This window comes from Boleophthalmus pectinirostris, unplaced genomic scaffold, assembly GCF_026225935.1.
Source record: "Boleophthalmus pectinirostris isolate CB_2022bp ecotype Guang Dong unplaced genomic scaffold, ASM2622593v1 HiC_scaffold_8, whole genome shotgun sequence".
In the NCBI taxonomy this organism is placed as follows: domain Eukaryota; kingdom Metazoa; phylum Chordata; class Actinopteri; order Gobiiformes; family Gobiidae; genus Boleophthalmus; species Boleophthalmus pectinirostris.
Window position 1 is genome coordinate 24,142,712 of NW_026571515.1, and position 14,695 is coordinate 24,157,406.

The 14,695-nt window shown below is 42.5% G+C and overlaps 1 protein-coding gene across 1 annotated transcript in view; it reads right to left on the reverse strand.

The window, feature by feature from the left end:
* kcnd3 (potassium voltage-gated channel, Shal-related subfamily, member 3) overlaps positions 1–14,695 on the reverse strand; it is a 115,007-nt gene that overhangs the window by 21,258 nt on the left and 79,054 nt on the right. The gene's annotated exons all lie outside the window — the stretch shown is intronic.

Genomic DNA, 14,695 nt, shown 5'->3' on the forward strand with positions numbered 1-14,695 from the left:
GTATTTCCACCCACTTCATAAAGACAAACAGCTCATGATCTTTGAATATACTAGTAGACTATGTTTGTGCGGGTTACATGTACAACATGTACCAAACACTCCAGATCAATGACTGCATGCACCAATCACATTCATGGACATATTCTTGTATTTTCTGGAGAAACCACTGTAGGATTGGATTCATAACACACTGACAGCTCACTGCATTTTACAGGAGGCACTGTGACACAAGAGAAGAGTTCACTTTACCAAAGCTCAACAGCACCTCACACTTGAAAATGAAACAAACACTCTGCTTCTGTCTGGGACCTTTCTCACAAAAACAAGAGTCCAGAGCTGGAGATCAGAGCCCATACACACACGTTCATACACACATGCACACACGCACACACACCCAAATCCACACATGTTCATACACACGCATACACACAGAGACATACACGCGCAGACACACACACATGCACAGATACACATACAGGAGCAGGCGCACACGTACATACACACACACACACACACACACACAACACTCATATAAACAGGAGACATGTTTGGGCCACTGACAGCCTCCTCAGACCCTATAGAGGCGCCAGGGCAGAGCGAATAATACTGTATAATGTTGTAGCCATAAGACATGCATGTATAAGCAGTGGCTGGCTGTCATGCACATGCTGCTCACATTAAGACTGCTTCAGGCAAAACATCGTGTTTCTGTTTTATACACAAACAGACACATTCATCATTAACATTAGACACTTCATCTATTCCCAGACTCACTTGCACAAAAAGGCTTTAAGGTACAGGCTTGTTACTGCATTTAGAAAAAAGGATGTTGTAAGGGAAATGGTAATAGAATGCAATAGAGCTGAACATAAAATTCTCAAGTACAAGCTAGCAGTGGCTCTTTTATGATGCATACATAGAATAATAAATGTAGTGTAATTGTGCCAGTAATCTTAAAGGGGCATTGTGTAACTTTTCAGGAGGAGAGTCCATTACCTGCTTGTCTCCATAGCCTCGCCTGGACTGTTCCACAATATGACATTAAATGGATCTTTCTTGCATTTATTAATGTACAGGTGTTTTTATAGCTGATAAAAAACCTGGAAAAACATGCATTCCTACTGTGAGTGGGGTCATCTCTAGATAGATCTTACCTGTGACTTGGCCTACTTGTCTACATGGAGATGGATAAGGTTAATGCCATATTGTGGAACATTCCAGGAAAAGCCCCATGAGATGGAGACAAGCAGGTGACAGACTTGCCTAGATCCTATATGATGGAAAATGGACTGTTTAAGTCATGTTAGAATGTTGTTACTTTGTCAAAAAACATACTTGGAGTTGTGTTATGTTCATTCACACATGTTTGAGTAATTCTGCATTATTAGTGTGTCAACATCTCCAAAGCTCAAAATGGATGGAGTTTAAAAACACAGTTTTACCACAGGACATCACAAGATGGAACACAGTGTTTTCTGCTTGAGAGAAACACTCAGCCTAAATATGCAGGATTTATGTGTTAAAACATGTGTGAATGAAACAAAACATAACTCCAGGTATGTTTTTGAGGAGTAAACAACATTATAACACAAATCAGAAAATAGTGTCCTTTTAAGCATAGTTCCTCAAACATGTCTTTTCAAATAAAATAATCCTATTAGTTATAGAGCAAACTGAACCGAAGTTTTGTTGTCACACATATTTTATAATATAGTAAACAATCCCGTGGAGGGCTCCCATGATGGAACAATAACCAGCATAAGGACTTGAGCTTGAGCTAGTCCTTTTATTACCTAATGAAACCCCACTAACAGTTTGTTGGTGATGGCATGACACAAAATGGCGGCACAACATGAGCCATCATAAAACCCTCTTTAGTTTATTAGGTTAAAACTGTCATAAAACCTCACAAACTCATTCTTCTAGTTCGGGCACAAAAATGTCAAAGTACTTAGAGAGAAGTGCTTTGTACATGAACCCTAATGCCTGCACACGGAGCGGTCCACAGCCTAACCAAGAGTATACTTACAGCCAGCATCCATCCTCCCTTTCTCTATGAACTATAATGGCCCTTTTACCCAAATTAGGCAATAACTATCCCATCAGTGGTACAAAAGCCATATCGCTACAAACATTTCATCTCCTCCCTATGCAGACAGTGTTCCCATTAGTAGAAATGAACAGCTAATCATATTCATCTGCAAGTCTTCTGTAATGGGCTCTTCTCAGATGGCTTGATAGAGGTCTTTCTCCCTTCTAATACCGCACTCAATTTGCAGCTCCCATTTAGTCAAGCTGGCCTGTCTGTACTGATACCATCTCAGGGCCATTATACATGTCACACAGATAAAACTGGGCCCACACACGTTATAAAAGAAGCAGAGGGGTGGAGAGATTGTGGTGGAGTGAAGAGTTTGTGTCTATCTGATAAGTATGTTATGTTGTCAGTCTCAACCCTCCTGCCAATATCCAACTCAGCTCAGGTTGTTTAATGTGAGAGTAAAAGTAAAATGGCATCGTAATAAGATACACTGAAAAAAAGGTTCAGAGTTGCCAAGTCGCCATAGTTATTAACTATTCAAAATATATCTTGAGCTCAATAGTGACTGCCAATATCCTGTTCCTCATTTATAGGCCTGTAATGATAATCAATAAATCAATTAATCGCACGGTAACTTTAACAAGCTCGATAACTTTTCCAGCTATGATCATTTCCATTTGCATGTTTGTTTGTTTGTTTTCCTCTTCTCTGTTGTTCTCTTTACTAAAGAGACTGAATGTCAAAAGGCTTCTATCGCTCTGTACAATGGATCTATTAAAATAACTGACACCTCTCGTTTCCTTAGCGTAATGACGCTTGATCAGCATAGACATTAGGCTATAGGAGGATTATTTGTTTGTCAACACAGTGGATGCTGTCAGAGCACCAAAACAGTACATTGCCGTATGACCAAACAAGACACGATGCCAAATCAACACTAGTGAGCATCTCAACAGCCCACATGAGTCAAATGCAGGTGAGCGAAACACAAATGATGGGAAGAAATCGCTCTATGGCTCTATCGTTTTGGGTTATCTTGCAGTTTCTGTGTTAAATGTTCTTTAGAAAGTAAAGTTTATTGATCTTTGAAAGTGTGTATTTGCATTTTTGTTCCATATAAGTTGAAAATGGTTTCAAAATGTCAATATTAACATTTATCACAATCATTTCTTGGTCAATTAATCACCCAGCAAAATCTGTTATCGTTACAGGCCGATGCATTCATTTTTCTCATAGACTTTCAGAAAAAAATTTATTTTAAAAGTTTGAAAGCTTGCTTGAGGATAATCAGATACATCGTAACTAATGACCATAAGACCTATACAATTATTTAAAATCTGTTTCTGAAACGTAAAATTATTAAAACACTTTGCAGAATCTTGCATTTTACACCGCCTTTTTGGATTTTGCAATTATATTTGTTACCCCGTAGCTGCTTAGCTTGGGCAATATCTTTGAAATCTGAAATGTCTATGGGAAAAATTAATTAACAATGTACTTGCAGAACTGGATCAAGCAGTCACTGTTAAGATCCATAGAGTGATAAAGGTTTATATTGTATTTGCTGTTTCTAAACTCTGCTACACGTTTCTAAGAACACAAAACTTCTCATGTTCAATTCCAAGTTTAATAGCTGGAAACTAAAACTCAAATCAGTGGCAGAAATATTAATACGTTCAATAAATTCAAGAGGCGATTCAAGGGTCATGAACTTTGTAAAGACCATCCAGACAATAACATGGGAAGTTTGAGAAAAAAAAAAATACAAATGACATCCTTGAGAACGTCATTGAGAGGAAACTGGTTGGAAAATAGATTCTTATGATTTCACAAGGTGCATGCTTTTGTATATTCTCTATTGAAAAAGCACGGAATTGTAAATAAATAAATAAGCCTGTGCACGTCATATACCCAATAGCACAGACAAATATGGACGAGCTCAGGTCTGATAGTGGTCATGGTTGTCTGAGCCTTCAAAACAGTCCAGTCCTCTGTGGGTGGTCTTATTAAAGTACAGGAGCATAGATGGAGTATTGACCAGCCTGATCTGTGTGATGGATGGCTTTAGGAGAGAGGAGAGAAAGATGACAGATTCACAGAGGAGATGAGAGGTCAGAGCCTGTCAGGTCAGAGCCCATGAACACCTGCTGAAAAAAAACAAAACAAGAGAAAGAACTGAGAGAGGGTAGATTCAATTTGAAAGTATATAGAAAAGTATAAAAATAAATAAATCTTTGGTCTCTTTGTCGAATTATCACTCAAAGGAGTCTCCTCTGACAAATGATTTTGTTTGGTGGACTAATAATTAGATTTGAACAATTTATATAGACCATGTCAGTAAGGAGAATTAATTAAGTGAGTTACAGGATTAGAGGAAGTGACTTTTACATTATAAGTTTTTTGTAATTTTCAATGTACAATGTCACTCACATCCCTGAGCTAATAATGTGTGAGTACAGTCAGAGTTTATAATTTTCAAAGCTCTTCTTGCTCCCTTTACCCACCTTGTCTCTTTAATCAACTAATCACAGCACAGCACATGTATTAAAACAAATGAGAATGTCTTTATGAAACTGGTAATAGATCAGAGAGTAGAATATAAGTATTTACTTTTATACCAATGGCAGTAGTAGTAGTGAGTATAGATGAGAGGAGTAACATAAGTAGAAGTTGCATTTTCAATAAGTTTCTTTTTATAGATTTCTTAGTATAGTATTTAGTATTTTCACTCTGACCTTTAAAAGGTTGCTAATATTACCCGCTGGTTTTAGTATTTACTGTACGTTTACGTTTACTTGTATACTGTTGTGCTGTATATGGCCTTGACTTCCAGTGTGGATAGAGGGTATATCTGAGATATTCAGTATTAAGTGTGGAGCAGTGGGTCTCCACTTACAGACAGTCCCTTGAGGTTCCTTGGCAATTTTCCCTGGTTTCTTTTCAGGTGCTGCTTAAATGACCACATTCACATGCACTGGGCCGATTCTCAAGGGAACAGATGAAGGAATGGGGGAGGTTCATTTTATATAGTGATGGGCTAGGTCACTGTGGTTGGACTAAATGTCTGCATGTATGAGGTAAATGAGCGTAATATAAAATACAAAGAATAATACAAAAGACAAAACAAAGAGAGGAAAAGGATACAGTTTATTCTATTGAAGTTGGGTGGGTTCAGCACCATGGACAGTTCCAGTACTTTATTATGGATATTGCTGTCTGTCTGCAAATTTGTATTTATTTATTTATTCATTTATTTAATTTTTTAATTGTTTTAGCATAGGTTAACAATGATAATCATAATTAGTAATGAATCCAGCTAATAGTCCCATTAATTCATACGTAAGTTGGGTGAAATGATAGCTAAAAAAATATGTGAATGATAGGTAGCCTTCCAGGCTATGTCTCTATATGAGTTAAATTACTAACCTGTCCAGAGATAAAACTTCTACTAGGTTCATAGTGGCTGGGAAAGGATTCAGACACAAGTAAGTGCCAACAGTAAGAGTCCCTTCTTTGTAAACAATATTAAGGTACACTCAAAAGTACATTTCAACAACATAAATATACCTCCTACACTTGCTTTTTATTAACCACGATACAAATGTGTACAGCAGCGGTTCTCAAACTGTGGTACATGGAGCACTGCTTGTACCCTTTTAGTGGTATCCTCTGCAGTTCTCGTACTTGGTTCATTTTTAGTCAGATTCATCCACAATTTTGGTTGGACCTTGCCTACTACACTAATGGTGTGATTCTACTTTATACCTGGTTTGTCATTTTGTTTAGACATGGAAAAGTCCTATTATAGACCTGGTTTACATGTGGAAGTACTTGACTTGTACCGTGAAAAGTTCACCCATAAATGATGATGTCTTTTTTAACTTGGCAGTAAATTGATTGGAGAGTCTGGCACAGACCAGTGAAGCTGAGCCCCCCCAGGTTAACTACACGAAGTGAAAGATGGTGTCTGTGGAGCTCTAACCCTCAACCACCGATCCATCAGTGCTCTCCTGTGACATTTCATGGCCACTCACTCAAACACATGGCTCTACAGGGAGGGGTCCACCATCTATACCCAAGCCCACAAATGTCACGGCAGAATGGGGAGAAAAGAAGTGGGTCAACAGCAGGTAGGGCTTGGCAAATGCTACCACAAAATAAAAGTGTAACAGGTGTAACAAAGAACAAAAACATACATCAAAAATAATAACAATGAGAATGTGCATTTAAAGGTCCTATATTGAGCTATTTTCTGATCTATGTTATAATGTTGTTTTCTAATAAAAACATACCTGGAGTTGTGTTTTGTTTCATTCACACACTCCAGACACCTTTGAAAGCTAACACTTACTCAAACATGCGTGAATGAAACAAAACACAACACCTTAAGTTTAGGAGGTAACAACATTATAACATGACTGTAAGTTCACAGTAGTGAATGTGGTGCAATATTGGACCTTTAATCAAGATTGTGATTCAATATTTTGTAATCAATGATAAGATCAGTTTTTTCAGTCAATCTTCTGTCAGTAAAAGCATGTAGTTTGGATCAAAATCTGAGTATTTTTCTATTAAATATAAATTTAACATGAGTCTGTATTTTTATACTTCATACCAAAAAACATTTATTTTTAGTCTGTTTTTAAATAGTGTGTCTGTGGTCATGCGGATTTCTATCAAATAATTATTAAATTAAACACACACTTCCTACGCTACCTTCCTTACTATTATGACGTTTTATTGATTTCTTAAAGCAATCATTTATAAACCCGCTGTTTATGCAAAGGTCAGGCTTGCTTGGTTAAATGCCTCGAAAACACACACTAATATGGATTAACTTTTAACACTAACATTACTACATAGTATTAAGTCAAAACACAGTCACGAACTCTGACCATGATCCTGCTTTATAAAGTGTAGGATTAAGGATTAAGAGTGAGCTCAGTTATTGCTTGACAAGTGTGCTTATAACAGAGTCAAGGAGTGCATAATGATCTTGAGGAAGCTAGTATGTAATTTTAACATTCAAGGATCTCTACTCTAGAAAAGAAGGTCAAACACTGAACAGTAATATTATGTTAGATCAGAACGATACGCTAATTTGCAGTTAGAAGAAAGCAGAAGACAATAGTTATATTCCTGGTAAAACGTTGCCTTGAAAGAATAAAATCTTAAGTAGTTTTTTTTTTTTTTTTTATCAACAGAGAATTATAACTTTTAATTAAGTAAATTTGATTTGTTAATAAATAAACAAATAAACCCCCCCCCCCTCTTGAACCGTCACCTTATCGTGGTGGAGGGGTTTGAGTGCCCGAATGATCCCGGGAGCTATGTTGTCGGGGGCTTCATGCCCCTGGTAGGGTCACCCAAGGCAAACAGGTCCGGGGGGACGGGTCAGACGAAGAACGGTTCAGAAGCCCCTATGATGAGTGTACGAGCAAGGCCAGTTACGTCGCCCGGATTGGCGTCACCGGGGGCCTCACCCTGGAGCCAGGCCTGGGGTGGGTGCTCGCCAGCGAGCGCCTGGTGGCCGAGCCTCCCCCCCACGGGGCTCGGCCGGGCTCAGCCCGAAGGAGCGACGTGGGGCCGTCCTCACGTGGGCCCACCACCCGCAGGAGGATCCATATGGGGCCGGTGCAGAGAGATCTGGGCAGCAGTCGACGGCGGGGGCCTCGGCGACCGGATCTCCGGACATGGAGACTAGCTCTGGGGACATGGAATGTCACCTCGCTGGGGGGGAAGGAGCCTGAGCTTGTGCGGGAGGTTGAGCGTTACCGACTAGATATAGTCGGCCTCACCTCCACGCACAGTTTGGGCTCTGGAACCCAACTCCTTGAGAGGGGCTGGACTCTCCATTTCTCTGGCGTTGGCCGCGGGGAGCGGCGGCGGGCTGGTGTGGGCCTGCTCATTGCCCCACAGCTCAGCCGCTGTGTGTTGGAGTTCACCCCGGTGAACGAGAGGGTCGCGTCCCTGCGCCTTCGGGTCGGGGACAGGTCTCTCACTGTGGTGTCGGCCTACGGGCCGAACAGCAGTGCTGAGTACCCGGCCTTCTTGGAGTCCTTGGGAGGGGTACTAGACAGTGCACCGACCGGGGACTCCGTTGTTCTCCTGGGGGACTTCAACGCCCACGTGGGCAACGACAGTGACACTTGGAGAGGGGTGATTGGGAGGAACGGCCTCCCCGATCTGAACCCGAGTGGTGTTTTGTTATTGGACTTCTGTGCTAGTCACAGTTTGTCCATAACAAACACCATGTTCGAGCACAAGGGTGTCCATAAGTGCACGTGGCACCAGGACACCCTAGGCCGGAGGTCGATGATCGACTTTGTCGTCGTGTCATCTGATCTCCGGCCGCGTGTCTTGGACACTCGGGTGAAGAGAGGGGCTGAGCTGTCAACTGATCACCACCTGGTCGTGAGTTGGGTTCGCTGGCGGAGGAGGAAGCCGGAAAGACCTGGCAGGCCCAAGCGTGTAGTGAGGGTCTGTTGGGAACGTCTGGCGGAGCCCTCTGTCAGAGGGACCTTCAACTCGCACCTCCGGGAGGACTTCTCCCGGATTCCGGGGGAGGCTGGAGATATGGAGTCCGAGTGGGCTTCATTCTCGGCCTCTATTGTCAATGCAGCTGCTCGGAGCTGTGGGCGTAAGGTCTGTGGTGCCTGTCGCGGCGGCAACCCCAGAACCCGGTGGTGGACACCGGAAGTAAGGGATGCTGTCAAGCTGAAGAAGGAGTCCTATCGGGCCTTGCTGGCTCGGGGGACTCCTGAGGCAGCTGACAGGTACCGGCGGGCCAAGCGTGCTGCAGCCCGTGTGGTCGCGGAGGCAAAAACTCGGAGCTGGGAGGAGTTCGGGGAGGCCATGGAGAAGGACTATCGGACGGCCTCAAAGAGATTCTGGCAAACCGTCCGGCGCCTCAGGAGGGGAAAGCAGTTCTTCACCAACACTGTTTACAGTGCGGGGGGAGAGCTGTTGACCTCGACTGGGGACGTTGTCCGGCGGTGGAAGGAATACTTTTGAGGATCTCCTCAATCCCACCGTCACGTCCTCCGAGGAGGAGGCCGAGGCTGGGGACTCGGAGGCGGACTCATCCATCACCCTGGCCGAAGTCACTGAGGTGGTTGGCAAGCTCCTTGGTGGCAAGGCTCCGGGGTTGGATGAGATCCGTCCTGAGTACCTGAAGTCTCTGGATGTTGTGGGGCTGTCTTGGCTGACACGCCTCTTCAACATCGCGTGGCGGTCGGGGACAGTACCTCTGGACTGGCAAACCGGGGTGGTGGTCCCTCTGTATAAGAAGGGGGACCGGAGGGTGTGTTCCAACTATAGGGGGATCACACTCCTCAGCCTTCCCGGTAAGGTCTATGCCAGGGTACTGGAGAGGAGAATCCGGCCGATAGTCGAACCTCGGATTCAGGAGGAGCAGTGTGGTTTTCGTCCTGGCCGTGGAACACTGGACCAGCTCTACACTCTCCATAGGGTGCTCGAGGGTTCATGGGAGTTTGCCCAACCAGTCCACATGTGTTTTGTGGATCTGGAGAAGGCATTCGACCGTGTCCCTCGTGGTGTCCTGTGGGGGGTGCTCTGGGAGTATGGGGTCCGGGGCCCTTTGCTAAGGGCTGTCCGGTCCCTGTATGACCGGAGCAGGAGCTGTGTTCGCATTGCCGGCAGTAAGTCAGACCTGTTCCCGGTGCATGTTGGACTCCGCCAGGGCTGCCCTTTGTCACCGGTTCTGTTCATTGTATTTATGGACAGAATTTCTAGGCGCAGTCAGGGGCCGGAGGGGGTCCGGTTTGGGGACCACAGGATTTCATCTCTGCTGTTTGCGGACGATGTTGTCCTGTTGGCTTCATCGAACCAGGACCTGCAATGTGCACTGGGGCGGTTTGCAGCCGAGTGTGAAGCGGCTGGGATGAAGATCAGCTCTTCCAAGTCCGAGGCCATGGTTCTCGACCGGAAAAAGGTGGCTTGCCCTCTCCGGGTGGGTGGGGAGTCTTTGCCTCAAGTGGAGGAGTTCAAGTATCTCGGGGTCTTGTTCACGAGTGAGGGAAGGACGGAACGTGAGATTGACAGGCGGATCGGTGCAGCTTCGGCAGTGATGCGGTCGCTGTATCGGACCGTTGTGGTGAAGAGGGAGCTGAGTCGAAAGGCGAAGCTCTCGATTTACCGGTCAGTCTTCGTTCCTACTCTCACCTATGGTCATGAGCTCTGGGTAGTGACCGAAAGGACGAGATCGCGGATACAAGCGCTCGAAATGAGTTTCCTCCGCAGGGTGGCTGGGCGCTCCCTTAGAGATAGGGTGAGGAGCTCAGTCACACGGGAGGAGCTCGGAGTAGAGCCGCTGCTCCTCCACGTCGAGAGGAGCCAGTTGAGGTGGCTCGGGCATCTGTTCCGGATGCCTCCTGGGCGCCTCCCTCGGGAGGTGTTCCGGGCATGTCCCGCCGGGAGGAGGCCCCGGGGAAGACCCAGGACACGCTGGAGGGACTATGTCTCTCGGCTGGCCTGGGAACGCCTCGGGGTCCCCCCGGAGGAGCTGGAGGACGTGTCTGGGGTGAAGGAAGTCTGGGAGTCCCTGCTTAGGCTGCTCCCCCCGCGACCCGGCCCCGGATAAGCGGACGAAAATGGATGGATGGATGGATAAACATGTTTTAATCTAGGTAGTGATTAGAGGAGGTGGTATCCTAATTCTACTGAGAAAACAAGTTCGTTATTACCACAAGCAACAGCAGCAAATGCTAGATTGAACTCTAGATGATAATAGTAATACATTTTACCATGCAGACTAATATACTTACAGTACTTATACTTCTGTCATTTACTTAGAGGTGTACTGTGTAACTTTTCTGGTGGAGGGTCTGTCACCTAGCCTGATTCATCAGCTGGTTTCACTTCGTGGAAACCGTCTGACCTTGCAGCATTAGAATTCGTTCGATTGACGGTAGGCGGGTACTTTTTTTATTTAACCAATCGCAGTGATTGGTTTCGACCAAATAGCAGCTATTTGGTTGTGACGTGCACCACTAAAGGGGCTAACTGGTATATTAAGCTTTTCCCAAATCCTATAGGAAAAAGGGCAATAACGTCTTTCCCCTTGATAAAATTCACCAAACATTCTCTTTCTTCCGGTTTTAAATCCTCGATCTCGGGAACTGTTGCCAACACAGAATGTATGGCTCTTCGCTGATTGGCTGGTGCCCGAACTCACACTTCCCGGTTTCTTGCAAACCGTCTAGTTCTTCCGATTCCTGACCTAGTCACTGGAGAGAAATGAAACTGAGCAGAGGCAGTAGGTGGCGCCAGTCTGGCTATCTGTCACCAGCTTCTCACCATTTAGAGAATGGAATATTCCACTGTATGGCATTATACTTATTTATCTCTACGGAAACAGTTTACAGTTTGACAGTTTGTCAGGTCTACAGAGAAGCAAAGAAGCAAAACTCATAGTAAGGATGCAAGTTTTTAAATGAATTAAAACCCATGTTATTAAGTAAATGGAATGCAAATGCAGATGGTGGAAAAGTTACACCGTGCACCTTTAAGTACTTCCTCAACTCTCTGTAACATGTTTAATAAATTCCTTGAACAGTTTGGGTTGGTTAGACATTTTATTACCAGAAAATCACCTGGAAATGAAGCAATAAAATCCTTAACTGACTTGTTAATTGGCAGGCACATTGTAAAAAAAGCTGTTGCTGGTGGGCGAATGTGACAGGAATGAAAAAAGTAATTTTATGATTAGCAAGGTCACATTACAAAGGAACAGGAGGCACTGGGTCCATCCTAATCAAACCTCCATTCTGTGGCAAGGCTAAAGAAACCAGCAATTACGCAAAAAAGCAAAAGTCATTTGAAAATTGTATGAGGCTTACGACCTTCGTGTGATTACTAATAGCATGCTAATTACACTGACCTTCTCTGCAAAAACCTGGGGACTGAAAGAAGTGCTAGGGCAGTAAAAACAAATAAATATAGGTCTATGGTAAAAAAAAAAAAAAGACCCAACAACTCATATTTTCATAGTTTGAAAGTGAATACAATAAAAACATTTTTAGTAACAGTACTTTGGTAATAGTACAGATATGCATATATGCATACTCCTAGGCCTGATAGCAAACTTTGAAGCTACAGACAAATACTGATCCTAATATAGAAACTACTTTATGCCACTTACACAATAAAAATAAAGCAATATAATCTCACTTAACCATTTTTCAGAAGATAATATCATTAAAAAACATGCACTGCAACAAATAAACAGCATAATTACGCAAATAATAGCGAGGAGAAAATTCAGTTTGTCGACTGGACAAAAGTTAGTTTGGTTGAAGACGTTTTGCAGCTCATTCAAGCTGCTTCTTCAGTTCTGTTCAGAATGCTGGTGGACACTTCCTTGTATCTGTAGGGAGGAGCTAATTAACTGAAACACACCTACTTGTTTACAGTTTCTGATAGTTAGTTCGGCCTATTGACCTGTACAGGGTGTGGGGTCTAATTAGCATAACAATTCATGGCCATAATCGTCTTGTGGAGTAGCTGCTCCAACACAGACGAAACAGCAGCAGTGGACCTCAGTCTACTAAACATCTCCACTTAAAAGCCACGGGCCACTCATTTGAGGACAGCGATGTAAAGATTTTAGCCAGAGAGAAGTATTGGTTTGAGAGGGGAGTGAAATAAGTCATTTTTGTTAAGAAAGAGAATCCTTCTCTAAACAGAAATGGAGACTCAGACACCATCTATCTCCTATTTTCAACTCCATCCTCAAACTTACATCAAAACAAACAAGAGAACAATAGGTGTAGCCAGGTCAGGTCCAGAGGTGTGGAAGCTCCATTATGGCCATGCATTGTTATGTTAATTAGACCCCACACCCTGTACAGGTCAATAGGCCGAACTAATTAACAGAAACTGTAAACAAGTAGGTGTGTTAGTTTCAGTTAGTTAGCTCCTCCCTACAGATATAAGGAAGTGTCCACCAGTATTCTGACCAGAATTGAAGAAGCAGCTTGTATGTGAAATGTCTTCAACCCAACTAACTTTTGTCCAGGCAACAAACTGAATTTTCTCCTCGCCATGGATTCTACCTGGATGACTGGGGGATTCTTCACACACTACGCAAATAATACTTAAGCAATAATTACCCAGAGAAGATACTTTTTAAACTTCTGCAGCTCAAGTTTTATCATATTACAACAAAAAAATCTCCCAATATTGCAATAAATATATATATAACCACACTAAATATTGAGCCCCAAAATATATTATCCTAACTTTCATATATTGAACGATATAAGTCAGTATAGTAATTATCATGACATACAGCTCCATCTTTGCTCAAGATGGATCATTTAATATCAATACAAAGTCCAAGTTTCATATCTCCATAACTTGTATGTATGCAAAGTGAATCTTCTCTATCTTCTGTGCGGCACTGTTGGACTGAAACATTGCAGGCCGTATGGATGATTATCTCATTTACATCTGTCAAAAGTGGAGATGGATGTGGAAGAAAGGAACACAAAGATAAGATGATAAAATGAAGGCCATTGTTTGTTCACATGCACGCATACACACACACACACACCCACACATACACGCACACACACACATACACACACACACACACACACACACACATGGCAGTGAAAGGTCGGTATCATCAGTCACTTCACACACTATCTCCCCATGTATCACTCTGACTGAAGGAGGGACACTGTACATTCAGAATATACACTGATGTCTTTGAAAAGTCAACAGCAGGGGAGGGAGAAATACATAAAAAAGAACAGAGGAAGTGAGGAAACAACACTAATATTTGTGCTGAAAATGACATTCTAATGTTTTACCATTTTAGTATCAAAATCGTTAGAAAAAGAAAAATTGCTATGGATCCTACCTGGACGACTGAGGGATTGATTGATATAAAAATCGATGTATATATATATATATATATATATATATATATATATATATATATATATATATATATATATCAGCTACTTTCTAATACTGAAATTTAGTTTGAAATAACAGTATTGTGAAAAATGTAAAAAACATATTCAGTTAAATACAGTGCGTTTCTCCTTACAAACAGTGCTATCTCTATGGTGGAATGTTCAGCAATTACCATGGAGACACAATGCATTAGCAAACACTGTCAAAAAAAAGTGTTAAGATAGTCTGAAAACTCAAGAAAAAATACCAAATTTATTCAAGCAACTAATTTTCTAGAGCATGTGATGAATCCCAGTGTTCATGGTCCTGTTCAGGTGTTTGATTATCAACAAAAAGTGTAAGGCTCTTCATCACACCTGTTGTAGTTTCAACTATGTCAGCTCTTTCTTTATTTTCAAATAAAGCACAGATTAAAGTCTATTAGAGCATCTGATAGAGCAGAGCCTACAGTTAGCAGCACACCCCGGGGAATGCTGGTAACATCAGCTGCAGTATCAATTATTAGCAAAGCAGCTGTTTCACCTACTGCCACTAAACAACAACACAACAACATCTACTACTTAGATTCATTCTACCTCAGTGACAAATTTGAATAACTTAAGCAACTTACTTTGATCACTTGGTTGGAGTTACAGTAAAAAAAGAAAAAAAAAAAAAGAAGAAGAAAGATTAAACAGTAAAAAAAAATAGACCTTTTCCAAAAAAAAA